This window comes from Giraffa tippelskirchi, chromosome 6 (assembly GCF_054371585.1).
Source record: "Giraffa tippelskirchi isolate mGirTip1 chromosome 6, T2T-mGirTip1v1.2.pri, whole genome shotgun sequence".
NCBI lineage: Eukaryota > Metazoa > Chordata > Mammalia > Artiodactyla > Giraffidae > Giraffa > Giraffa tippelskirchi.
In genome coordinates, this window is record NC_137280.1 from 3,941,717 (window position 1) to 3,969,567 (window position 27,851).

The following is a 27,851-nucleotide window of genomic DNA, read 5'->3' on the forward strand; positions in this document are numbered from 1 at the left end:
AATATGCTCTCTGGTTCCTCTCCCTTTTCTAAATCCAGTTTGTGCATCTCAGATCGCATACTGTTGAAGCCTAGCTTGAAAGATTTTGAGCATTATGTTGCTACCATGTGGAATGAGCACAATACTTCAGTAGTTCGAGCATTCTTTGGCATTGCCTTTCTTTGGGATTGAAATGAAAACTGACCTTTTCCAGTCCTGTATCTACTGCTGAGTTTTCTAAGTTTGCTAGTGTATTGAGTGTAGCATGAGCTTCCCTGCGGGCTCAGATACTAAATAATCTGCCTGCAATGCAGGAGACCTGGGTTTGATCCCTGGATCAGGAAGATCCCATGGAGAAGGAAATGGCTACTCACTCCAGTATTCTTGTCTGGAGAATCCCATGGACAAAGGAGCCTGGAGGGCTGCACTCTGTGGGGTCACAAAGAGCTGGACACGACTGAGTAACTGACACTTTCACTTTTCTGAGTGCAGCACTTTAACAGCATCATCTTTGAGGATTTTAAATAGCTCAGCTGGAATTTCATCACCTCCAGTAGCTTTGTTCGTAGTAATTTTTCCTAAGGCCCACTTGACTTCACACTACAGGTAATCTAGCTCTAGGTGAGTGACCACAGCACTGTGGTTTTCTGGGGTTTTAGGACCTTTTTTATATAGTTCTGTGTATTCTTGCCACCTCTTCTTAATCTCTTCTGATTTTGTTAGGTCCTTGCAGTTTCTGTCCTTTATTGTGTCCATCTGTACATGAAATGTTCCCTTGGTATCTCCAATTTTCTTGAAGAGATCTCTAGACTTTCTATGTTCTACTGTCTTCCTCTATTTCTTTGCATCGCTTCTCTGAAGATTGCTTTCTTATCTCTCCTTGCTTTTCTCTGGAGCTCTGTGTTCAGTTGGGTATATCTTTATTTTTTCTTCTCCTTTGCCTTTCACTTTTCTGCTTTTCTCAGTTCTTTGTAAGGCCTCCTTAGACAACCATTTGCCCTGTTGCATTTCTGTTTCTTGGGGATGGCTTTGGTTACTGCCTCTTGTACAATGTTATGAGCCTCTGCCCATAGTTCTTCAGGCACTCTGTCTACCAGATCTAATCCCTTGAATATATTTGTCATTGCCACTGTATAATCATACGGGATTTGACTTAGGTCATATCTGAAGACAATGGCACCCCACTCCAGTACTCTTGCCTGGAAAATTCCATGGACAGAGGAGCCTGGTAGGCTACAGTCCATGGGGTCACTAGGAGTCAGACACGACTGAGCAACTTCACTTTCACTTTTCCCTTTCATGCACTGGAGAAGGAAATGGCAACCCACTCCAGTATTCTTGCCTGGAGAATCCCAGGGATGGGGGAGCCTGGTGGGCTGCCATCTATGAGGTCGCACAGAGTTGGACACAACTGAAGTGACTTAGCAGCAGCATCATACCTGAATGGTCTAGTGGTTTTCCCTAATTTCTTAGATTTAAGCCTGAATTTTACAATAAGGTGCTCATGATCTAAGCCACGGTCAGCTCCTATTCTTGTTTTGCTGACTGTATAGAGTTTCTCCATCTGTGGCTGCAAAGTATATAATTAGTCAGATTTCAGTATTGGCCATTTGATGATGTTCATGTGTAGAGTCGTTTCTTGTGTTGTTGGAAGAGAATGTTTGCTATGACCAGTACGTTCTGTTGGAAAAAACTCTGTTAGCCTTTGTCCTGCTTCATTTTGTACTCCAAGGCCAAACTTGCTTGTTACTCCAGGTGTCTCTTAACTTCCTACTTTTGCATTCCAGTCCCCTATGATGAAAAGGACATCTTTTTTGGTGTTAGTTCTAGAAGGCCTTGTAAGTCTTCACAGAACAATTGACCTTCTTCTTCTTCAGCATTAATGGTTGGGGCATAGACTTGGATTACTGTGATATTGAATGATTTGCTGTGGAAATGGACCAAAATCATTCTGTTGTTTTTGTGATTGCACCCAAGTACTGCGTTTGAACTCTTTTGTTGACTGTGAAGGCTACTCCATTTTTTCTCAAGAATTCTTGCCTATGGTAGTAGACATAATGGTTATCTAAGTTAAATTTGCCCATTCCACTTCATTTTAGTTCACTGATTCCTAACATGTCAATGTTTACTCTTGATAGCCCCTGCTTGACCATGTCCAATTTGCCTTGATTCGTGAACCTAACATTCCAGGTTCCTATGCAATGTTGTTCTTTACCGGACTTTACTTCAACCACTAGACATATCTGCAACTGAGCATTGTTTTCACTTTGACCACTTCATTCCTTCTGGAGCTCTTTCTCTGCTCTTCCCTAGTAGCATACTGAACATCTCCTGACCTGGGGGCTCATCTTCCAGTGTCATATCTTCTTCCTTTTCGTACTGTTCATGGAGTTCTCAAGACAAGAATGCTGAAGTGGTTTGCCATTCCCTTCTCCGTGGACCACATTTTGTCAGAACTCTCCAACATGACCTGTTCATCTTGGGTAGCCCTACACAGCATGGTTCATAGCCTCACTGAGCTACACAAGGCTGTGATCCCTGTGATCATTTTGGTTAGCTTTTGTGATTATGTTTTTCTCTGTGGAGGCTGTTCAATTATAGTTCTTACTTCTCCCGTCTGCCCTCTGATGGATGAGGATCAAAGGCTTGTGCGAGCTTCCAGATGGGAGGCCCTGGCTATGGGGAAAGCTGGGTCTTGCTCTGGCGGGCAGGGTCCTGATTAGTAAATCAACAATCCCAAGGAAGTTTCCACACTGTTGCAAAGTTTTAGGCTGCCCGTTAGACTCCTCAACCTCGTGATCCAGCAAAGGGACTGGGAATCCCCAGCGAATCTGACCTTGAAGCACAGCAAGATTGGATACAGAACTTCCACAAGACCGGGGCAAACACAGACTCTTAGAGGGCACAAAGGAACCCTGTGCCCAGCAGGGTCCGGGGAAGGGCAGTGACCCCGCAGGAGACCGAGGCCAACCACCCTGCGAGTGCTTGAGCGGCGCTTGAAGAGCTGTGGGCTGGCAGCAGCCTGCCATGGGGACGGGGGCATTGGCAAGCAGCAGTCCAGGAGTGCGTGTTGGCCTAAGTCCTTTTGAAGCTAGCCTTTTGCCCTGCCATCAAGACTGTGGACTCCAGGACTGGGCCGCCTCAGGCCAAGCAACCAACAGGGAGGAAACACAGCCCCACCCATCAGCAGGACTTTCTTAGATATGTTTATTAAATGTAACTTTGTATAATTTGTTTCAGAGATCAGTTTGAGGAATTTCTTTTTTCAAAAATGTATATAGAAAGCAATGGCACCCCACTCCAATCCTCTTGCCTGGAAACTCCCATGGACAGAGGAGCCTGGTAGGCTGCAGTCCATGGGGTCGCCAAGAGTCGGACACAGCTGGGCGACTTCACTTTCACTTTTCACTTTCATGCATCGGAGAAGGAAATGGGAACCCACTCCAGTGTTCTTGCCTGGAGAATCCCAGGGACGGCGGAGCCTGGTGGGCTGCCGTCTATGGGGTCACACAGAGTCGGACACGACTGAAGCGACTTAGCAGCAGCAGCATATAAGCATAACCAATTTACCAGTTCAATTGTTTTTCCACTAATGTTTTTACCTAATTTATCTTAAATAAAACCTTGCAAAATACTCTTTAAATACAGATCATAGGGGAACTATAGGTACTTGCCTGATTCCCCAACTAATAGTTTAAAATTCGCTTCAAAAGTACAAAATCTGCCATCCAAAACTTGGGGAATATTTTCAAAACTAAATTACTAACTGAAATTTTAGAAGATGATATTTAATTTAGGGAAAGATATTTGATGGTATTCATGCCTCAAAAATAAATATTATCAAATTCAAATATATCTTTTCTTCTGGAAGACAAACTTTTTTTTCTTTGTCAAATTCCTTAATATTTCATGATACAGACACATAGAAGTCTGTATCTTTTAGTCCTCCATTTTCCACAGATACTACACTTCGTGTCTTTTAATAATAACCTGCAGGTATTGGGTGATCTTTTCTTTATGAAATGATGATCATGGGAGGTACTATTTTTTTAATGTCTTCACTTGAAAGAAGTTGTCCCTCTTGGAGATAGTCTGATTCATGAAATCCCAAAGTGAAGGAATCACTGATCTAGAAATAAAAGTGTTAAATCAGGATTGCTTATCCTATGATCATATTAAAAGTGCAGTTTATTCCTTTCTTCAAGTAATCTGTGAGATTTTGTAGCTGTCCATATGGCAGAAATAGATAATAATTTGTGGCTTGCATGTAAATGTATTACTACAAAGCTTGATTGCAGACATGACACTTCTCCATGTGGATTTTTTAGGCAGATGCTGCAATCAAAACCATGGCCTAATATTCTTAATGTGCTCCAAAATCCCATGTCCCAGATAGCATTTAGTCAGGAGAGAAAACTGATCTTACAGTTTTCTGTAAAACTGTAAGCCATGAGGTTTCTAAATCTGTCTCTGGATTCAGTGTGTTACGCATAAGAGCAGATGACAATTTAAGATCCCCACCCAATCCTAGAAAAATGTTATGGATTCCACTCAGCTAAATAATAGCTAGTTATGCCATAGTTATGACCAACCAAATGATTATCAAGGGCCATCTGTGTTCAGCATTTATGAGGAACACAAGAATGAATAAAATGAATGAAGATTTTATAATCTTCTAAAAATGTTTTCTGTTGCTTAAGCTTCATTACATACACGTTGGAGGAATAAACTGGAATTAAAGGAAAGAAGAAGCAGAAAAATTTCATCAAAGTGGGACCATTTGAATTAAGCCTTAAAGACTTAGCTTGCTTTGTTCCAACTGTCAAAGTCCTGGATGAAATGAAAATTGACCTTGGTTTGTCCTTGCTAAGTAAGATAGTAAATAGTTAACATTGTTGTCCTAGTAAAACGCATTGTAAGTAATACAGTTCAGCTATTTTCAGGCAGTAATAAATATAGATTGGAGATGATATGAACAATTAAAACCTGGTCAAGTTTCTTCTTATAACATTAAAAAGAAATAAAAGAAAGTATGGTAAGTGGGAATAAGAATAGCTTACCCCTTTTAAATGTCATATTATAATATTAAGAATAAATAATTTGCCTATTCCTTAATGATCATAACAAAATGTATTTTTCCAGAGACTTTCTGAATCAGAAAAATGTATGTACAACATACTCTATCTAACAATTTAAACTGGTGATAAACCTGGAAATAGAAAAGAATGAAGATTGCTTCTGAATGGAAAATGCTTAAGACCAGCAGTATTTATTGATATTTTGTGCAATAAAAGATGCAATTACTTCAACTACTTTCTCAGTCAAAGCAGTTTTGTAAGGAAACCTTCTTAGAGCAATGGCTAAACTGGCTCCCACATGAGATGACTTTTCTATGATATTTTCAATGTACCTCAGTGCATGTATTCCTAGTCTAAATTATTAGCTTGAACTACTTTCACTTTACCTACTTCAGATAGCATTTTTAAAGAAATAAACACATATAGCACAAATGGAAAATAAAACCACTTTCTCTTTTGCTCTTTATAGGAGGTTGAACTTTGGATTGCTGGAGCTATAGATTTTTCAGGATGTGTATTTCAAAGTGAAGTGATATGACTTTTCTCTCAAATTATCAGTCCACTGGAAAAAAAAAATTAGATCCAAATTTCAAATTCCACCTATTTTGTAAGTTATATGGGAATATTTTAATTTTTTTCACTTTTTTTTAAACATTGTCTATATGAGAATGGACAACGACTGATTATTAGAGCTGAATTGTCAGCTTTGTGGATTACCTACTATTTGAAGAACCTCCTGCAGCATTTTTTAACACAGCCAACAATAAATGTGTGATAAAGATTTTTTTAAGAGGCTGCAAAAGGTCACAAAAATTATGTAAATCTACTTCAACATAAAGTTGCTTCTCAAGTCTCTTTCTTATTTTCACATTTCCCGCAGAAAGCTAATGCTGATTGAGCATTAGGGCATAACATAAGTAATGTAACGACTGCCATTTATTGAGTACATGATGCTCTGCCAAGTCTCTGTGCTGGGCACATCTGTTTGTTTATTCAATGCATATTTATGGAATATCCACTATACATCCAGTAATATGAAAGAATTAGAAAAAGAGAAGTGACCACTGTCCTCAAAGAACTTATAATCAAATATTGAAATAGATGTCTTTAAAGCAATGATAAAGATATGCTATGGGGGTTATTATGGAAGAATAGACTAGCCCTTAGCAAAGTTTTCTGGAGGAGTTGAGGACGGAGCTAAATATTAAATGATAAATTAGAAGATTTTCACATAAAGGCCAAGCAAAATGACATTCTAAACAGAAAAGTTGTATAAACAAAAGTATTAATAGGAAAACTCTCTGTGTTTAGGGAGCTACTGAGATTTTGGTATTGAGAAGCTTTAGACTGATGAGAGATAAGGCTGGGAAGGTATATATAGTTAAAATCATGAACTGGTATGACATTCAAAGATATTTAAACTTTATCCTGTAGCTTTGAGAAGCCAATCAAGAGTTTCAAAGGTTCTTCATTGCTTATATACATATCTTACATATATTTCAAAGTAGAGTTTGCATTTATGGGGATATATTAGCTGCAGGAATAAATTATCATAGACTAGGCAGCTTGGTTATCATAGACTAGGCTTCCATGATAGCTCAGTTGGTAAAAACTCCACCTGCAATGTGGGAGATCTGGGTTTGATCCCTGGGTTGGGAAGATCTGCTGGAGAAAGGAAAGCCTACCCATTTCAGTATTCTTGGGCTTCCCTGGGGGCTCAGCTGGTAAAGAATCCGCCTGCAATGCGGGAGACCTGGGTTCGATCCCTGGGTTGGGAAGATCCCCTGGAGAAGGGAAAGGCTACCTACTCCAGTATTCTGGCCTGGAGAAATCCACGGACTGTACAGTCCATCAGGTCACAAAGAGTTGGACACGACTGAGTGACTTTCATGTTCCCATTCAGGCAGCTTAAACAATAGAAATTTATTTTTTTCACATTCCTGGAGGCTGGTAAGTCCAAGATCAAGTTGCTGTAAGGAAGGTTTCATTCTGAGGCTTCTTCCCTTGGCTTTTAGGTCGCCATTACGTAGCTGTGTGCTCACATGATCACTTCTTTGTGCTTGAGCAGAGAGGGAGAGGGAGAGAGACAGTGAGCTTTATGGTATCTCTTCTTCTGAGGACAGTAACCCCATCACGAGGACTGTACCCTCATGACCTCTTCTAACTTTAATTACCTCCTAAAAGCCCCATCTTCAAACCACATCATATTTGGGGTTAAGACTTCAACACAGGAATTTGGGGAGGATGCAAATGTTCTGTTAACAGGAGAGCAAATGGTTGTCATCACAATAAGCGGGCAGGATAATGAAGGCTTCAGGTAGGGGAATAAAAGAGCAGTTATGAGATGAAATCAGTGGGTTTTGGTGATTGATTGTTTGGAGCTGTGGGACAAAAGGCAGTCCACTTTTCCATCTTCATTGTCATCCATCAACTCCAAGACACCAGGTGAGGCTACCGCTTAGCCTTTATCCTGGTTTCCTTCCTGCACATCACACATCACCCACCCATTATTTCCACTGCGATCCTTCACCCACCCTCCTAGGTACATAGTGACTCTGAACAGCTTGCTTCAAGTCCCTGATTCTTTGCATATTCTGGTGGAAGAAATAGATAAGTATACAAAGAAATGCAACCCCGTATGCTAAGTACTACTGGATTACAGAAGAGGAAGCGACTAATGAAGGTACAGTCAGTTCTGCTACAATATAGCATGTGCTTTTCTAAAAATTACCGCACTATGAAAAATTGTGCAATTAAAAAATATACAAGACTAATGAGATCTGGGTTTGGAGCATAACATTAAAACATTTCATTAGTGACACAGGTTTTACATTGATAACAATCTAATAAAAGCATAGCACTGTTTATATATATTGCTGTTGTTCAGTTGGTTTTGTTGTGTCTGACTCTTTGCAGCCCCATGGACTGCGGCATGCCAAGCTTCCCTGTCCCTCACTATCTCCTGGAGTTTGCCCAAGTTTCTGTCCATTGAACCGGTGATGCTATCCAATCATTTCATCCTCTGCTATTATATGTATTAATATATTGATATTAATATATAACTATATATATATAATAATGTGTGTGTGTCACTCAGTCCTGTCTGACTCTGCATGACTTCATGAACTGCCAGGCTCCTCTGTCCATGAGATTCTCCAGGCAACAATACTGGAGTGGGTTGCTATCAAATATATAAATAATACAACATATAGGCTACTTTTACCTTAAAACCTGAAGTTTGTATTTGCCATTGGAAGAGTTGTAGCTGTGCATTTTTGTGAGGGACAGAAGGAATGGAGAGCTGAAATCCGAGGGAAGGTCGTAGCTCATGCAGATGGACGTGGCTGACGTGTGCAGTGAGCTGGCAGCATGTTTGAGGGCTGTGTACAGGGCATTTCGTGTATTTCTACTCAGCTTAGGTTCAACCAGGGCCATTTTTGTATTCACTCCCTGTTTCTCATTGAGGAAATCACACATAAGCCAGCTCAAATTGTTCCCTTCTATCAATTGTTCTGGAACAAATTTACGTTTTCAAAATAAGCATCAGAGCAGAACTGAGTGTAATTGTGCCTGGAGCAGATGGGAAAATCACCCTAAAGGTGATGACGTGAAAACATGTGAACCAGCAGAAAAGAGGAAAGAGAGCTAGGTGAAAAGAAGTGTGCACGCAGGGGGCCAGGTATGAAAGAGAATTTCATCTTTGGCAAATTTCTCAATGTGTGATTTTCTTATCTTAATCCCTTATACATATTTTTTATTGCTTTGAAAATTCTTTTTTCCTCATAGTAACTTCTAATTTGCTTTCTTTTCCAATACTTGATTTGTTATTGTTTATAATTTTGGGGAAGTTATTTGCCTTCATTTGATATCTAAAAAGCATTTCATATGTGTTTTTGTTTTTGTGTAATTCGCCAGATAACATGACAACATTGTACACATTTCAAATGCTTTCATTTTAACAACTGAATGGGTTTTACCTTGGTGTTAAATATTACAGATAGTCCTTCCAGGTCCTGAATTAAGGGGAATTTACATTCTTGGAATGAGCAAAATTAATTTCATTTGAATACTTGTAATGAGTAAAATTGCAACTTTATGAATTCTAATCCAGGGATAATCATGTTTTTATTTTATCTGTATTCTCAAATATTACAAATGTAGAGACTAAAATTAATGTTAGAATTTTTAATTCAGCTAAAGAAATATTGCTCCTAGGGGTATAATTTACTTAGTCTACTCAGTTCAGTTCAATTGCTCAGTCACGTCCAACTCTTTGCGACCCCATGGACTGCAGCACGCCAGGCCTCCCTGACCATCACGAACTGCAGGAGATTGCTCAAACCCATGTCCATCAAGTCGATGATGCCATCCAACCATCTCATCCTCTGTTGTCCCCTTTTCCTACTGCCTCAATCTTTCCCAGCATCAGGGTCTTTTCCAATGGGTCAGTTCTTCGCATCAGGTGGCCAAAGTATTGGAGTTTCAGCTTCAGCATCAGTCCTTCCGATGAATATTCAGGACTGATTTCCTTTAGGATGGACTGGTTGGATCTCCTTGCAGTCCAAGACTCTCAGGAGTCTTCTCCAACACCACAGTTCGAAGTCTGTTACAAGTTAATAAGACAGAAGATGTGTTCTTATATTACATGGATTCATTAAATTAATTAACAATCACTTATTAAATTCCTGCCATATGTGTAATATGGTCTTTGGTCTCTGATTCTATTTCATTTCAATTCATACATCATAAGACTTCCAATGCACTTTTGAAGGAAGCATGCTGAATGAGAAGAAATATTTCAGTAAAATATAACAATATTATTTCCTTCACTCAAATGATTGTGTTAATTGATTTCCTGATAGACGTAGTCCTTGTTTTTCCACATGGATGATCAAATTTGCTTTAGAGTCTAATCCTTTGAGGATTAGACTGAAATCTGTTTCTCCATAACTTACTACTTCATATTGGTAAATATCTTTACAGATGAAGCAGTCACTTGAGAAACAGAGTATTGTAGTGATGAAAAAGCATTACATTATCAGCAAGATCATCAAACCTGTTCAAGCTGTGCAGTACATTGTCTCCTTCAGGGTGCTCTGAATTGATCTATGAAATGTTCTAAATACTTCTTTCATTTTCCACAAAAAATCTTTAGTACTTTAGTGTTCTGGGTATTCATTAACTCTCCCAGCACATTTTGAGGATGCTTGTTTTACTCAAATCTCAGAGATAGTTACTATAGTGACTCTTATTATCTAAGACTGCTATCCAGATTCTTTGATTCTTTTTTTTTTCCCCTTGACCTTTCCTGACCTTTTGCTGATTTTACTTAGTTCACTTTACTTTAGATATTTTGCAGCTAGAAATAGTATGGCATAGACAATGAACTTAGTATCGGTTAATTTTACTATTGTTTATTGGGATAAATCAAATTAAAAGATTATAATGGACTAATGAGAACTCTAAATATTCACTTTATTTGGCTCTTTTTTCCAAATACCATTGATTAATAGGCTATTTCTCTATTCTTCGTTGTTTTATTTCTCTTTTTGTTTAACTTTGGATGAATATTTGTAATATAAAACAATTGTGGGTAAGTTCGCCGTATATTTTAAATATGTCTTGTTCATCAGGATAAACTTTATTTGGAGTCCTAGGGCTTCCCAGTTTGTGTAGTTGGTAAAGAATCTGCCTGCTCAGTGCAGGAGACACAAGAGACATGGGTTCAATCCTTGGGTCAGGAAAATCCCCTGGAGGAGAAAATAGCAACCCACTCCAGTATTCTTGGCTGGAAAATCCCATGGACAGAGGAGCCTGGTGGGCTACAGTCCACGAGGTCGCAAAGAGTCAGACACGACTGAGCACGCACACACGCTTTGGAGTCTTACCATTTAAGGATGTTAGGCGGCAAAATGATAATGTACAAATACAGTCAAAGATGTGTCCATTGATAATATGCAAATATAGTAAATGAGAAATCACTAATTAAAATATCAAAGAACACCTACAGCTTAAAATTATCTTTTATAATCATATACAAATAATATAAAGGAGAGAATCGATCTTTCAGTTTTATGACCAAATATTAAATAATTAAGACAGGAAAATGAAGAGAAGTGGATGACGAAGTCTAAGGAGCTGGAGTGTGATCACCCAGTTTTTAGACACAGCATATGTCATTTCATATATTTCTGTAAGTTTATCAATGAAACTAAGAGAAATGTGAATCTGCAGGCAAAAAAAGAAAAAATAATAGCATAACCACTTTAGAACAGTGACTGCCAAAATTCTTGTCCTTGTAAAAGTGATTTTTGAGGTTAAAAGGAAAAGAAATCTAGCATCTGTAAGCATTTTACCCTTATAACACTTTCACAGGCAAGTTAAAGCACTGTTTGGAGAATTTCCACATGGCTGGTATTTATTAAACCTAAAAAGTTAAAATTCCTTTCTTCAGTTTGATTGCAGTGCATTTTGCATTGTCTGTCAGGATAACTTTATAAAAGATCTAGAAACAATAAACATGCTGGTGATGAGCCGCTACTGAGGAAAAGCCAGAGGACTTTGGTCCCTGTCACACATGAAGTACGGCGTTTCGCATTACATCTCTCGAGATAGAATGCGGGACCTTCTAGCCATCTCTGGCTCCTTGAAAGTACAGATTATGTTTTAGGTTTCGGAGTCTATTTGCCACAGGAAAATGAAATCGCGCGTTTTAATAAGAGCAGTTTATTTTTGTCGCTGTGTGGTTGGAGTGAGAGTGAATTGAGGACAGGTGCTGTGTGATGTGTGCTTAGTTGCTCAGTCGTGTCTGACTCTTGCGACCCCATAGATGGTAGCCCGCCAGGCTCCATGGGATTCTCCAGGCAAGAATACTGGAGTGGGTTGCCATTTCCTCCTCCAGGGGATCTTCCGACCCAGGAATCAACCCAGGTCTTCTGCATTGCAGGCAGACTCTACCGACTGAGCTGCTAGGGAAGCCCAAAGAAAAGGTATAATAAGAATCAAAGATGAAGAGCAAAATCTCCAAATTATTATCTCATTGTGTCCCTAAGGAATGAATCACCATCCCACTTAATTTAAGAAAGATTAGTGGTGAACCTCCTAGCTACCAATACGGGCATTCGTTTCTCCTGAGTCTAGTGTGGCAGTGGTGAGGCCCATCACAGAAGAATACTCAGGTGCTACGAAAACCATAGAAGAGAATGGCTCCGTCTCTCCTGAAAGAAAGGCAGAGAGCGGGTATCTTCACAGAAAGCAAGTACATGTTGAACTCAATGGAGTGGGAAAATCTAGTCTGACTTCTCTCCAATGCATAAATGCAAAAATCTAAACAAGAGTAAAATATTAGTAAGTCAAATGCAGTAATCCATAGAAAAGATAACATTTAATGATCGCATTGAGTTTGTTGTAGAAAGCAAGTCTGATGTAACATTTACAAATCAATAAAAATATGTCAGAATAAATGAGAAAAAAATCACATGCATCAGTAGATGCAGAAAAGATTTGACACAATTCAACATGTAATCATGATTTTAAAGAAACTCTTGAAAATGAAGAAAAATGTCTTTAATGTGCTAAGATGTTTCTGAAAATAAAAATATATGCAAAAAGAGCAAAATCATACTTGCTGGTAATTATTGAAACTTTTTGTCCTGAAATCAAGAGTGACAAAAGAATGCCCACTCTCACCATTAATATTTAGCATTACACTGGAGGTCATAGCCTTTGTAGAAAGGAATAAAAACTATTCTTATTTACAGATAATGTGATTGCTATATAACAAATTAAAACAATATAGACTGTTATAATCAATTAGAATTAGTTTAGCAATTCCAGAAGGTCAATATACAAATTCAACATTTTTTCTCTATACCATCAATGGCAGCAAACATGAAAATGCAATTTTAAAGGCACATTATTTAAAACTGTTCTTAAAAATCCCACTATTTCAGAATAAATCTAATTGAAGATGTGGACTGAAACTTTCAAGACCTGTTCATGGATTTGAAGACTTGCTATTAAGATATCATTTCTAAGCAAATTAATCCTTAGATTCAATGTAAACTTAATCAAAACCCCCAAAATTTTTAAATAAAAACTGACAATCTTATGCTAAAATTCAATATGGAAATACAAAGGACTAAGAATATATAAACACTCATGAAACAAAAAAAGATTGGTAGGCATATACCATTTGATATCTAAACTCATTATAAAGTTACAATAACTGAGACAATGTGTGTGGTACAAGGATAAATCAACAGACTAAAGGAACTGGATATATAAACTCCAGAAACAGATTTACATATACATAGTAAATTGGTTCATAACAAAGGTGACTCTACAGTTCAGCAGGAAAAGAATAGTCTGTTTAAATGATGTGCAATAAATTGAATCTCCATTAAAAAATAGCTCTAAATCTTGATGCCCTACCTCACACCATACAAGAAATAATTAGAGATCAAAAGATGAAAATAATAAAACATACATAAGTAACCATAATAGCATATTTTCATTATCTTGGTGGGTGCAAAGATTTCTTAAGAATAACAGAAATAATAACTACAACAGGAAAGAATTGAAAATTTAGATCTTATTTAAAGTAAGAACTCTTTGGAGAGTGAAAAGCAAGCCACAGTATAGAAGAAATTTGATGTATTCTTTTTCTACTGCTGAATATGGCTTTTTCTCATTTATTCTGAAATATTTGATCGATTTTAAGTGCTATATCAGACCTGCATTTCTAGAACAAACCCGATATGATCATGATATGTTATCTTTTCTATGGATCACCACATATGATGTGCTAATATTTTGCTCTGGTTTAGATTTCTGCATCTATGACCATGAGAAAACTTAGACTATATTTTCCCACTCCATCATTTCTTTTGAATACTCTCCCTTTCTGTATATATATGTATATACAAAGGACTATTATCCGGAATTTGTAAACAATTCCTACAAATCAAATTCAAGGAAAAAACACTGCAAACTCAACAGAGAAATGGAGAAAAGCTTGAAATAGCACTTTAAAAAAGAAGATATGCAAACGAGCAAAATATAATGGTTTTCAACCTCATTAATCACTAGGGAAATGCAAATTAAAAGCATAGTGATATCCCAGTACATAGCCACCAAAATGATTAAAATAAATATACTGACAAATGTTGGCAAAGATGTGGAACATCTTGAACTCCCATGCATATCTGGTGGGAATGTAAATTAGTATAAGCGATTTGGAAAACATTATAAAGCTACAATAATTAGCAACATCTTGGGCATATCTATTACACCTGATTGTGTATTATCTTATGAATTAACAATTCACACCTACATATAAATATATGCCCCTTAAAATCAAATATACATGTTTACCAAAAGACTCATTCAAATATATTCATAATACTGTTAATTCTAAAAACCCCAAACTGAAAGTATCTAAAAGTCCATCAATAGTAGAATGAACAAAAAAAAAGTTGTTTTAATTGATACAATCAACCACTACAATACTAATGAAAATTGACAGAATATATGGCAGCCACCAACAAGTTTAAATATCACAAACATAATTTTGGGCATAAGAAGCCAAATGTATAGAGTGAAAGTGAAAGTCCCTCAGTCGTGTCCGACACTTTGTGACCCCATGGGTTATAGAGTCCACGGAATTCTCCAGGCCAGAATCCTGGAGTGGGTGGCCTTTCCCTCCTCCAGGGGATCTCCCCAACCCAGGGTCAAACCCAGGTCTCCCGCATTGCAAGTGGATTCTTTACCAGCTGAGCCACCAGGGAAGCCCAAGAATACTGGAGTGGGTAGAGGGTATGATTCTATTTATAAGCAATTTAAAAGCACAAGCAATGCACGGCGTTACTAGTTGGCATGCTGGTTAACTTTGGGAAGAGGTCGCTGGGAAAGGGCACGATGGAGAGACTTTCTTGGTGCGAATGCTGATTTACATCGTGTGCTCGTTTTGCCAAAATGTACTAAACTCCTCATGTATTCTGTGTTCGCTTCTCTGTGTGTATATTATCTTTCAATACAAATTTTGCTCACATGAATATTGCATACAGAGGTATTAGTCTGGGCTTTGAGGAAGAAGCAGACAGAAATATTTACGTTTAATTATAAAACAAATCCCACTGTAGTCTATTATAGTAGATTGTGATCAATATTGTAAATAATTGATTATGTTGACATAAAAGAAGGAAAAGCAAATACCCAGATGAGGGTATTTGGAGAGAGCTTCAGAACAGATGTTCTCTTTGAATTAACTAAGGTAGAAGGGAGAACGTTTCGGAAAACAGACATACTGAAAATATTACTAACCGACAGTTAAGTTTATAAAACAACCTAAATCCATGTACTTTGCCTATTTTATAGGTGGGGGAAGCTAAGAATATGAAAGAAAAATTGTTGAGTCTGGATTATGGAAGGTCATAAATGCCATGCTAAGAATCTTAGGTGTTAGTCTCTAGTTATTTGGAAGCCAGTTAAACAAGGCACCGAAATGGGAGGGGATAAGGAGAAACATTTCTGGTAGCAATGTGATCGCTGGACGGGCCAATTGAAAAACTGGAGCTGAGAGACTTCTCCATCACTAGCGGAGGGATTTGAGTGGAAAAAGATGGTGATAGTATAAATGGAGTAAAGAAACCTACATGAAAGGGATATGTTGGTAAATTAGTAATGACATGACTAGTTATAAGAGAAGGAGCCTTAGAATATGGGTAAAAAAAATAGCTTGAGTATGGTATACCACCCACTCAATGTGGTAGACAGAATAGTGTTCTTAAAATATCCACGTCCTTGTCCCCAGAACCTGTGAACACATTAACTTAAATTGCAAACAAGACTTTGAAAATGTGGTTAAATTAAAGATCTTGAGATGGGGAGAGATTATCCTCTATTATCTGGATTGGCCTTATAATCAGAAGTGTTCTGCAGTAGGATCTGCACCTTTGAAGATAGAGGAAAAGGTCGTAAGTCAAGAAAGGCCAGCAGCCTCTAGAAGCGGGAAATGGCAAGGAAATGGATTCTGCAGATTCTACCCTGAAGCATCTGGGTGGACTGCAACTCTGCCCACAGGTTTAGATCTTCCACCTCCAGACTTGATAAAGTTTGGTTGTTTTAAGCCACTATTATTATGACAATATGCTACAGCCGCAAAATGAAACTAATAAAAGATTTTGGTACCTAGCAATGGGGTGTAGTTGTAACAAACATCTAAACTTGGCAGTGGCTTTCAAATTGGGTGTTGTAATGCCTAGAGGCTGGAAGAATTTTGAGCATGATAAAAATCCTACATTGCATTAAACAAATTGTTGGTAAGGATATGGATGTTAAAGTTGTTGCTAGACAGGACCCAAAAGGAAGTGAGTAGCATGATAGAGAAGGTCTATATTGTCTTAGAGAACACGTAACTCATTAAGCAGAACACAGGTAGGAACAGGACATTAAATCTGAATTGAGGCATGCTGGTGAGGGTTCAAAAGGAAAAGAGGAATATGTTACTGAAAACAGGAGGAAAGTGGATCCTTTTCATATAACGGTATAAAGCTTAGCTGTGTTCTGCAGTTTTGTGGAAAGCAGATGAGTTGTTATGTGTACATATAATATAGCCATGTGGTAAATGATGAGCTTGGATATTTAGCTGAGAAAATTTCCAAGTAATAAATTGAAGGTATGACCTAATATCTTCTTGCTGTTTGTAATAAAATGCAAAAAGAAAGAAATAAGTTCAGGAAATTACTGTTAAACCAAAAGGAACCAGGATTTGTTGATGTGGGAAATGCCCAGTCTATTCAGACTGCAAAAGGTGCTAAAATAAATAATAATAAAATTCACAGTCAGGAATGCTTGCTCTGAAGATATTGCAGAGTGTGTGACTGGACAATTTTTTGCTAGTGCTTTGAAAGGATAAGTATAGCCTGTGTGTTCAGTCACACAGACTCTTTGAAGAGATAATTAGCATGTGTCTCATGGATCCTCTCAGTTATCTCAGCAGAATCCAGAAATAGAGGTAGGATTATCCACAAGAGAATCGTGGATGATCTTGTCTGATGGAGTCATACCCCATGCCCTTCATGGGAGATCCACAAGGTTCTTAAGGGCATTATACAGGCAGAGATGCTGCCAGCTTGAACTGAAGGGACAGAGAGAGGACAAAGTAAACAAAGCCTACTGAGTTCCCAAACTTCTGCAGTATTTTGGAAATACTTTCCTTTGGGGAAAGGAGACAGTATGATACAATTTCTCTATTGCAAACATTGGCTACCCTCAAGAAGTAATCAGAATGTCTCTGAGGGTGGAGCTTCGGACTCAGAGGACGGAACCCAGAGCTCAGAGCATAGACCTCTGGTCCTCGAGGGAGGAACCGAGAAACACGTAGGGTTTTTCCCAGGCCTTGAATCATGGTGAAAGTATCCCAGTTGGATTTTGGACTTTGGAGTCGAGATAAAATGAAAGTTTCAGCTTTAAGTTGATGGTGTAGTGGTCTGAGACCTCGTAGGATGCATGCTGTACGTGGGATAGACGTAATTCTTTGGGAGCTAGAAGGAAGACTGTACTGGAAAGAAGAACAACTTTCCTAATATGTCCACATCCCAGTCTCCAGAATTTGTGTGTATGTTACCATATTAGACAGATAATTTGGCAGGTATGAGTAAATTAAGGATCTTAAAATACTGGAATTATCTGAGTGGGCCAATACAAATGTAAGAATCTTTATAAGAGAGAGGTAAGAGGGACAAAGCAAGAAGAAGGAAATATGGTGATGGAATAAGTGATTGGAATGATGAATTTTTAAGGTGGAAGAATGGGGCATGAGCCAAGGAAGAAAACAACCTCTAGAAGTTGGGGGAAAAAAAACAACAGAGTCTCCTCTGAATTCTTCAGAAAGAATATAGCCTAGCTAACACCTTATTTTCAATTTCTGACTTCCCAAATTATGAGAATAAATTTGTGCTATTTTAAGTCAGAAAATTTGTGGTAATTTTTGCATCAAAAATAGAAAACCAATATACTAATTTATAAATAAATAATTGTGGAGCAACTAGTATATCTGAGATACTGAGTGGGATGTCAGGGGTATAGTAGCAAATAAGATAGACATAGTAGATTATACTATTATAACTTTATGGTATGTTGTAATCTGTCCAGAAACAGTGAAAGAGAAGCACCTGTTTTTTTTGCACCATGTTGGATCTGATATGACTTTTGAACATCTACATGAATGTATTTAGCAATAATACCTATTAGGCTGGTCACTGTTCTAAACATTTTTTATTTATTAACTCGCTTAATTATTATAACTATATTAATTATAAGTAATAATGTGAAGATGCGATAGATGAGGAAACTTTTGCAGATGGAGAAACTATGACATGTATATACAAAGCAACTTGCCCAAGATCACAAAGCTGGTGAGTGGCAGAACTGGTATTCAAATAAACCAAGCCAGTCTGGCTCAGAATCTTGAGCTTGAAAGCACTTTTAACAAATATAGAAGTTGAATCTGTAGTTCTGCAGAGTTATATCTATAAATATTAATACACTGAATATTAAAAATTAATTAATATTCATATTAAAATATTTTTCTGGTAAGGAAAATAAGAAACAATCATGGCATATAAGCCAAGAAATGGAGTTTTCAAGAAAAAAGTAATGATTAATATTGTCAAATATTGATTAATTAATATCAAGTAGAATGAAGATTAAGCAGAAATGCTTTGATTTGGTATTCTTTTCATAAACTTTTCTTATTACTATTTTCTACATCTATATTTATTAGCCACTGTTTCCTAGTAACATATCAGGTCTTTGCACATACTTTACAGCAATTCATTTGCTTCATCTGTTCCGGTGTATGTAGGCAGCTGCCACTCACCCATTCATGTGATGGTCACCGACTCACATACATGTATCTTGGCTTATGTTTCTGCGATGGTCTCTAGGACAGGTATTATGTCTTCTACTTCCGTTGAAATTTCCCAAAATATCTCGTCCAGTGATCTGCATGGAATGAGCTCTTGTCAGATACTTACTGATTTATGACACAAATTTCTATCACCACTCACTGCCACTTTTGCAAAACTAGAAGCAGTGTTTAGGATGTCAGGGTTCTGGATACATTTATTCTCTTTGATACAGACACATATCTTCATTAAAACATAATTTTTAAAGCCTTTAGACTCAACTACTATCTATTAGTAAATAAAATTTTAAGATTAAGATCATAACCATTTTACTGTCTTCCCCTGCCTTCTATATCTATAAAGCATATACTTAATTTTTTGTGGGATGGAGTAATAAGGAATAGAATTCTATTAACTACTATTGCTTTAATTTGAGTAATGAACAACTATGTGGAATATGATGATAATTGGAAACAAACTTAATAACTTTTATCAACATTATCTGTTGAATACCAGTGGTATACAATCATTGACTTTCTATATCAACACATGTGTTTCCTAGAAGCTTTCCACTCATCTCAGTAATTCTCTCACTAATACTTTATGATCACCCATGACTGTTCTTTCAGCATACCATCCATGGCCCTCCTCCGTATAACCTCAGAGAAGAGAGAATGGACCTAATTACTGTCAAAGACTAATTGTTTTATACATTCTGAATAGGACCGATTACACATCTACTTTCAGAATACCTATTCTGAACCTATAGAATATATTCTTTCATATCACTCAATTTATCACTCAATTGATGTCTATATTCCACACTAAAATAAAAGCTGCATGAACAATCACATCTGCTTTTGCTCAGAGCTCCAAAGTGCATAAAGTGTATATATTAGATATATGAAAGAAAACAAGTTAATTTAATTTCATTGAAGGTGCATATTTGGAGTCCTAAATTTTATAATAATAAAGAATCAGGTTAACCTGATCCAGGTGGGAATGTGGATAGTTATGCTAATGGAAACTTGTACAGCTCCTCTAGAAAATAGAAAAAGCAAAACATACTTTTTTTTTCATTTTGTCAAGATAGTTCTTCTGTATAAAAATAACCATAAAAACATCCACTTCTTCTTCACTGACTATGTTAAAGCCTTTGACTTTCACAACAAACTGTGGAAAATTCTGAAAGAGATGGAAATACCAGACCACCTTACCTGCCTCCTGAGAAATCTGTAAACAGGTCAAGAAGCAGCAGTTAGAACCTGACATGAAACAATGGACTGGTTCAAAATTGAGAAAGGAGTACATCAAGGCTGTATATTGTCACCATGCTTATTCAACTTCTGTGCAGAGCTCAGTTCAGTTCAGTCGCTCAGCCATGTCTAACTCTTTGCAACCCCATGGACTTCAGCACGCCAGGCTTCCCTGTCCATCACCAACTCCCAGAGCTTTTTCAAACTCATGTCCACTGAGTTGGTGATGCCATCCAATCATCTCATCCTCTGTTGTCCCCTTCTCCTCCTGCCTTCAAGCTTTCCCAGCATCAGGGTCTTTCCCAATGAGTCAGTTCTTCACATCAGGTGGCCAAAGTATTGGACTTTCAGCTTCAGCATCAGTTCTTCATGTGAAATGCTGGGCTGGATGAATCACGGGGTAAAATCAAGATTGCCGGGAGAAATACCAACAACCTCAGATATGCAGATACCACTCTAGTGGCAGAAAGCAAACAGCAACTAAAGAATCTCTTGATGAGGGTGAAAGAGAAGAGTGAAAAGGCTGGCATAAATCTCAACATTCAAAAAACTAAGATTATGGCATCTGGCTCCATCATTTCATGTCAAATAGATGGAGAAAAAGTGGAAACAGTAGCAGATTTTATTTTCTTTGGCTCCAAAATCACTGTAGACAGTGACTGTAGCCACAAAATTAAAAGATGCTTGCCCCTTGGGAGAAAAGCTATGACAAACTTAGACAGCATATTAAAAAAACAGAGACATCATTCTGGCAACAAAGGTCTGTATAGTCAAAACCATGGTTTTCCCAGTAGTCACATATGGATGTGAGAGTTGGACCATAAAAAAGGCAGAGCGCCGAAGAACTGATGCTTTTGAATTGTGGTGCTGGAGAAGACTCTTGAGAGTCCCTTGAACAGCAAGGAGATCAAAACCGTCAATCCTAAAGGAAATTAACTCTGAATATTCATTGGAAGGACTGATGCCAAAGCCAAAGCTCCAGTCCTTTGGCCACCTGATGTGAAGAACTGACTCCTTGGAAAAGACCTGATGCTGGGAAAGATTGAAGGCAGGAGGAAGAGGGGACGACAGAGGATGAGATGGTTGAGTGGCATCAGCAACTCGGTGGACGTGAGTTTGAGTAAACTCCGGGATATAGTGAAGGACAGGGGGGTCTGGGGTGCTGCAGTCCGTGGGGTTGCAAAGAGTTAGACACGACCCAGAGATTGAACAACAACAACAACAAATCCAGACAGTTACAAGCTGGAATCCCCCTTCCTTCTTCATTATACTATTTTCTTACAATCTTACTATTTTCTTACAATTTCCCTAGTTGGTCCTAGAAGTTAGGAACCAAAGGTTTTTAAAATTGAATAATCACCTTTAACACGCTGTATTTGTCTTCATATTTTGTGAGCCTCTTAATGACTTGTATTGCACAATTCAGGTGGGCTTTCTAAAGCTTTTGAGGTATAATTTAACAATAGCATGCAATTTAGTGTCTGTCCACAGAGCTAAAGGAGACAGTTGGGGAAACAAAAGTTGAGACTCTTTTTTTCCATCTATAGCTCCTGTTTCTATATCTAAACCCATTTAAGTAAACATCTAAAAATGGTTTTTAGGACAGTAGGAGAATAGAGAATTTCATTTACATATTTACTCTTCACATTCTGCTGCACTGTAATGGCAAATGCAGAGTTTATTGAAATAGTTGTCTTTGAACACACACACGGGGTCAGAGACTATCCAGGTGGCTCTGAGCCCTTTAGCAGACACAGACACACACAAAATGAGGACTGGAGCTGGATTCCTGAAATACCTGTGGGCTATGTAATGCTAAATTATACCTGAAAATTCAATCTATTCAACTCAGCAGGCTGAAGTAGCTCATCAATGTGATAATTATAACTAAATATGAACAGGAAAGGAATTAGGAGAACAGGACTGCTGTGTATACTGCTTTATAGACAGGCTGAAATGAATTCTATTAGTATATACTTAAGATACTTTATGCACATTTTACATTGGAAATGCTTAGACATTTTGAAGTAACAATTTTGATATTATCATTAGAAACCAAAATGTACTGAATGTGATCCATAAATAGATATTTGTTTTTGCTAATTATGTTTTAAAAGTCCATAATCACATACCTAGTATTGGTCTTTGCCTATTTAAAATATTATATTTTAAACAATGAAAATTATTGTAATGTCTAGCCCAATATTTTTCAATATTTTGTGTGTATGTGTACTTAACTTTTTGACCTAATTTTATCCCTTTTTAATTGAAGACTTTTTCTGGGTCATTCTGAATTACTTAATTCGTTTTCCTGAAAAATATTTTAAAAGTCCATACTAGACTTTCAAGTACTCGTGACCATTCATGTCCAACTCTTTGCAACCCCTTTCCCAGACAAGAATACTGGAGCAGGTTGCCATTCCCTACTCCAGGGGACCTTCCTGGCCCACAGATCAAACTTGCGCCTCTTGCATCTCCTGCCCTGGCAGGCAGGTTCTTTATCACCAGTGCCATCCAGGAAGCCCCAAGCCACCAGGGAAGCCGCTGTACTAGACCTTAGGTTAATACAAATATATCGTATGTATTGGTTAGCCCCTATTCTGCCATTATCTGAATATCTTTAGAATTCTCATATATGCAACTCTGGAATCCTTTATTTGGAGTACTAGGATGGGTGAGTATCAGCATGAATTCTATACTGAAATTCTGTATATCAAATTTATTTTCCCATTGTATCACACATTAAAATTAGGTTTATTTTCCAAAATAACTGCAGTGACCCCTAGCAATTCAAACAGAAGTGAAATCCTAAACAGCGCTTTCTGTTATCTGCTGTTCTCGGAGTTTGCTTTTATTGTCTAACCTTTACTTGCTCAGTGTGTAAGGTAGCGGTATCATGGATTGGCGTGACTTTTGTGGTTCCCCAACTTGGATTCAAATTCCAGCTCTACTTCTTGGCAGCTCTGTGAACTTGACACCTGACCCTCCATTCCCTCATCTGTAAAATGAGGTGACAACCCCATCCTCACACAGCTGTCTTAAGGTTAGATGAAGTAACATATTTTATAAAATAATAGTAATAAGCCCAGCAATTCAAACTGAAATAAAATGCTGGATAGTGTTCTGGCACAAAGTAAGCACTTAATAATCGTTTTTATGATTCCATTCAATGTTTATAATTAGTGAACAGTCCTTAATTGAAGTATCTCGTGTATATTTACATTGCTTATGTTATGAAACTAATATTGGTGGACTCTAGAGATGGTGATGTGAAATTGTATATTTGATCCTAACTGTAATAAGATATGCTGTTTAAAGCAGTCAGTACAATGAATCAAACAGTAAAGTGACAGATCTCATGGGTCGGCCTTTTTTGTCATCATGTACTCCTCCTTTCCTAATACCAATAAGAATGTGAGGTAATTAACCTCAGTTTACCCCACTATGCATGTATACCATGAAGTATAGTTTCATAGAGACAAAAGACAGCAAGGAGGAAAAACGATGGGCTAGAAAGACAAGACCAGATGTTTGATGAAAGAAGCTAACAGAGAAAGAATCAGCCAGAGAAAGAGACAGGCAGGGCCCTGAGAAATCCTCAGCTGGGCAACAGGACGTCCAGCGCTTCATTTCTCCGGGGAGCTCGGCTGCCTCCTGTCTTCCTCTGACTTGGGTGCCGCTTGTGGTCACCACTCTGCCGGCATCTCCGCCGTGTAAAGCACCCTCTCCAGTTACATTCCGGCCGCTGGGGAAGGACACACTCCGAGCACCCCAGCAGCTCGTCTGCTAGGTCGCTCTGCGACTCCCAACTGGCTTTTAAGATAGGCAGGCAGAAAAAGAGCTGGAAAGTATACATATAGATAGATAACAGAGTATATGCTTCCTATTTTGTAAATTTTGTTATAGTGAAATTCTAGACATCATTTTCATAATCACGGAAACCATAATGACTTGAGGGATGCGATGCTTTCTCATCTCTATGCCTTGTAAATCATGAGTGTCCCTCCTTCTTGGGACACAGTGGATATGGTGTCTCTGAGACAGAACTGGGAACTACTGAGCACATGTTTTTCATAAATGAAACACCTCCAAGGAACGTGGCACAGCAATTCTCCCACATCATGCCCACCTCCAGTAAATTATATTACTGTGTTCCCGTGTCTGCGAGGTGACTTGTCATCGGATAGTACCTTTTAATGTGCCTATGATCTCAAAGTGAAAGTGAAGGTGTCAGTCCCTCAGGCGTGTCCAATTCTTTTCAACCCCCATGGACTGTAGCCCGCCAGGCTCCTCTGTCCATGGGATTTTTTTCAGGCAAAATGCTGGAGTGGGTTGCCTTTTCCTTCTCCAGGGGATTTTCCTGACCTAGGGATCAAACCCGCATCTCCTGTGTCTCCTGCATTGGAGGCAGATTCTTTACCCACTGAGCCATCAGGGAAGCTCCTGTGATCTCAAAGAGATGGTTTATTTAGGTCTAGGATTATTACATCTTTCTTGGGTAATTTGTTAACAACATTTATTAAGATATGTTGAAGTGAGGTAAACTATTTACACAGACATAAATAATTCACTTCATACTCTGAGAAAGTCAAGGTTGATTTAAATATATGTTTTAGTCTTCTTTAATTTTTTTTTTTTTTTAGTAACCATTCGGTATTTGGCCCCATCCACATGGTTGAATGGTATCATCAACTCAGTGGACATGAGTTTGAGCAAACTCCTGGAGTCAGTGAAGGACAGAGAAGCCTGGTGTGCTGCAGTCCATGGGGTTGCAAAGAGTTGGACACGACTGAGTGGCTGAGCAACAACAAAAGCATGTGATTAAAAAGATAGAATGCCATTATCCTTGAGATGATGCAAATGTATGCAAATAAAAATGGGCAAATAAGACAATGAAGAAGATAAAACTAAGTCTGAATAATCAAATTTCAGCTGAAAGGAAAGATGAAAACTGAGATAATATGCAATGGAAACCATACAAAGAAAGGGTAGCAAGCAAATGTGAAAATGCTCAAAAACAATTAACACTCAAGAGATTCAATGAAAATAAAGTCATTTCTAATGTGAGTTATAAAGGAGAAATATTTTAACTGTATTTAATACTCCTAAGTATTAAATGTTTCAAAAAATTAATGATTTCAAAGACTTGCCTGATATCAGAGCATAAGAAATTGGAGGAAGTCCAAAGAAATAAATGAAGACTTAATAATAAAATCCAATTATAATTTACAAAAATCTTAGAAAAGTCTTTTCCAGATACCTAACAACGTTTAATGAACCAAAATGAGGAACGCAAAACTGAGTTGTTTGTTCATTATTTCAGTTTCAACAATGGTCAAGTATAAAGAAGCATCATTCAGGAAATTTTTCCCTTCATTTGAACCAATGTTTCAAATGAAAACTTACATCGAACATTAAGAAGTTTTATGTTTCTTCTGATTAAAAAGAACAGTGACAAATATATTAGTAATATGAGGTGCTAGGTAAAATGAAAAGATTTTTTTATATGCTAGCCAATCAGTATTTTAATTAATAGCTATTTTCAGATTATCCTCTAAAGGAGAGCACTTGACTCTGGACAGAGAGACATGGGTGCAGGTTCAGAGGCATCAGGCAAGACAGCAAATCGCTTAGTGTAGACACGTACAGAAAACGTAGATATATTTTCTTCAATTGTTAAGAAGAGGGGGTGGTGATTGTGCCGGGGCAGAAAATGATTGGATGTTATCCCTGAAAGAACCCGAGGAAAGCACTTCTGTCAAAAATGTGTAGGGACAACACTAGCAAGGAGATGTTTCAGTAAAGAAAATAGCGTTCATGGAATCTAAAATACAACATAACTGAACTTCTTCATGAAACAGAAACAGGCTCACAGATCTAGAGAGGTGATTCGTGGCTGCCAAGGAGGATTTGAGAGGGAGGGTTGGATTGGGAGTTTGAGATCAGCAGATGGAAAATCTTACGTATAAAATCGACAGATAACAAAACCCTGCTGTATAGCACAGGGACCTCTCTTCAGTATCCTTGAAAAGCCGTGATGGGAAAGAATGTGAAAAAGAATATACGTATAACTGAACCGCTTTGCTGGACAGCAGAAACTATCACATTACAAATCAACTATACTCCAAAAACATAAATTTTAAAGAAGAAAATAGAGTTTCTCTCTGAGAGGGTAGGCAGCAGTGCTCCCATGGGCCAGCTGGCCTGGCAGCTGGGGAAGGCTAGAGAAGGTCCACGTCCGAACATCGGCTGCTGAGGGATAAGAAGGTCGTAGGAGAGAGCTTAGCTCTCTGTCCAAACTGGAGGAAAACAGACCAAAGGAGAGCTGAGCTATCATGTACATCACTTAAGGATGGGGTTTTAGAACTAGTGGGTTCAGAGGGAGGAGCTGTGGGCTCACTCCAGGGACTCAGGCTGAAGTCACGGATGGAAGGACCAGCATCAAGGCTTGAGGTCACTGTCACGGGTGCCTTCCATTTTCCATCCATCAAACTGGTAAGAGCTGTCTGTGACGGACCAGATATCTATCAATGAGGGATTTGGGCAGCATAACTTCATTATACTTTTTCAGTTTCAACATTTTATTATCCTAATAATACTCTGAAATATAGTTCAGTTCAGTCATTCAGTCAAGTCCGACTCTTTGCGACCCCACGGACTGCAGCACGCCAGGCCTCCCTGTCCATCACCAACTCCCGGAGTCCACCCAAACCCATGTCCATCGAGTCGATGATGCCATCCAACCATCTCATCCTCTGTCATCCCCTTTTCCTCCTGCCCTCAATCTTTCCCAGCATCAGGGGTCTTCTCCAATGTCGGTTCTTCACATCAGGTGGTCAAAGTATCGGAGTTTCAGCTTCAACATCAGTCCTTCCAATGAATATTCAGGACTGATTTCCTTTAGGATGGACTGGTTGGATCTCCTTGCAGTCCAAGGGACTCTTAACAGTCACCACAGTTCAAAACCATCAGTTCTTCAGCGCTCAGCTTTCTTTACGGTCACCTCTCACATCCATACTTGACTACTGGAAAAACCATAGCTTTGACTATACGGACCTTTGTCAGTAATATAAGTATTTATCTGAAATATAAGCATCATGCAATTCAAATGAAATATTTCTATATGGTCTGCAGTGATGTCCTGGTGAAATTCTTAAAAGTTTTATCTAGAAAACCAGATAAGGATGTTAGAACTCTGGACATGCTAATAATTTGATACTCAAAGATCAAATTTGATATTTGATATATTCTTTTGGTGTATTATTTGGAGGAGAGGATGAAGGTTGGGCCTGGGGAGGAGACGCGGGGAGGTGCCCTGTCTGACAAAGGGGAGCCCCCACTGCCGCGGAGATGACAGACCTGTCCTGTCCCGGTGGTCTGCTGTGCGTCTGGACTTGGCTGTCCTGCCAGAAACCAGAACTCTGCAGCTAGTTACTTCCACCCAGCTTAAAACTTAGTGTGACACCACTCGTTGTTATGGAGACATGTCCCTCGTGAGTCCCCATCCCCCGCCACCGCACTAGCTACCGAAGCACCCTTCAGCCTCACGCGGCGTGTTACAGTGAACCGGCTCTGGAGAAATGCCCCCCACTTCAAAGCGGGGCACGGCCTCTCGTTCTCTCTGAGAC

General features: G+C 38.4%; 1 protein-coding gene and 1 long non-coding RNA gene across 20 annotated transcripts in view; one reads left to right on the forward strand and one right to left on the reverse strand.

The window, feature by feature from the left end:
• The window catches only part of RALYL (RALY RNA binding protein like), a 548,770-nt gene that overhangs the window by 289,607 nt on the left and 231,312 nt on the right, over window positions 1-27,851 (forward strand). The window lies entirely within an intron of this gene.
• LOC145508957 (uncharacterized) lies at window positions 18,819-27,669 on the reverse strand. The gene is made up of 2 exons (XR_014055713.1): window positions 27,583-27,669; window positions 18,819-19,064 (listed from the first exon to the last, which is right to left on the reverse strand). It is a non-coding gene; the product is annotated as an uncharacterized LOC145508957 (long non-coding RNA).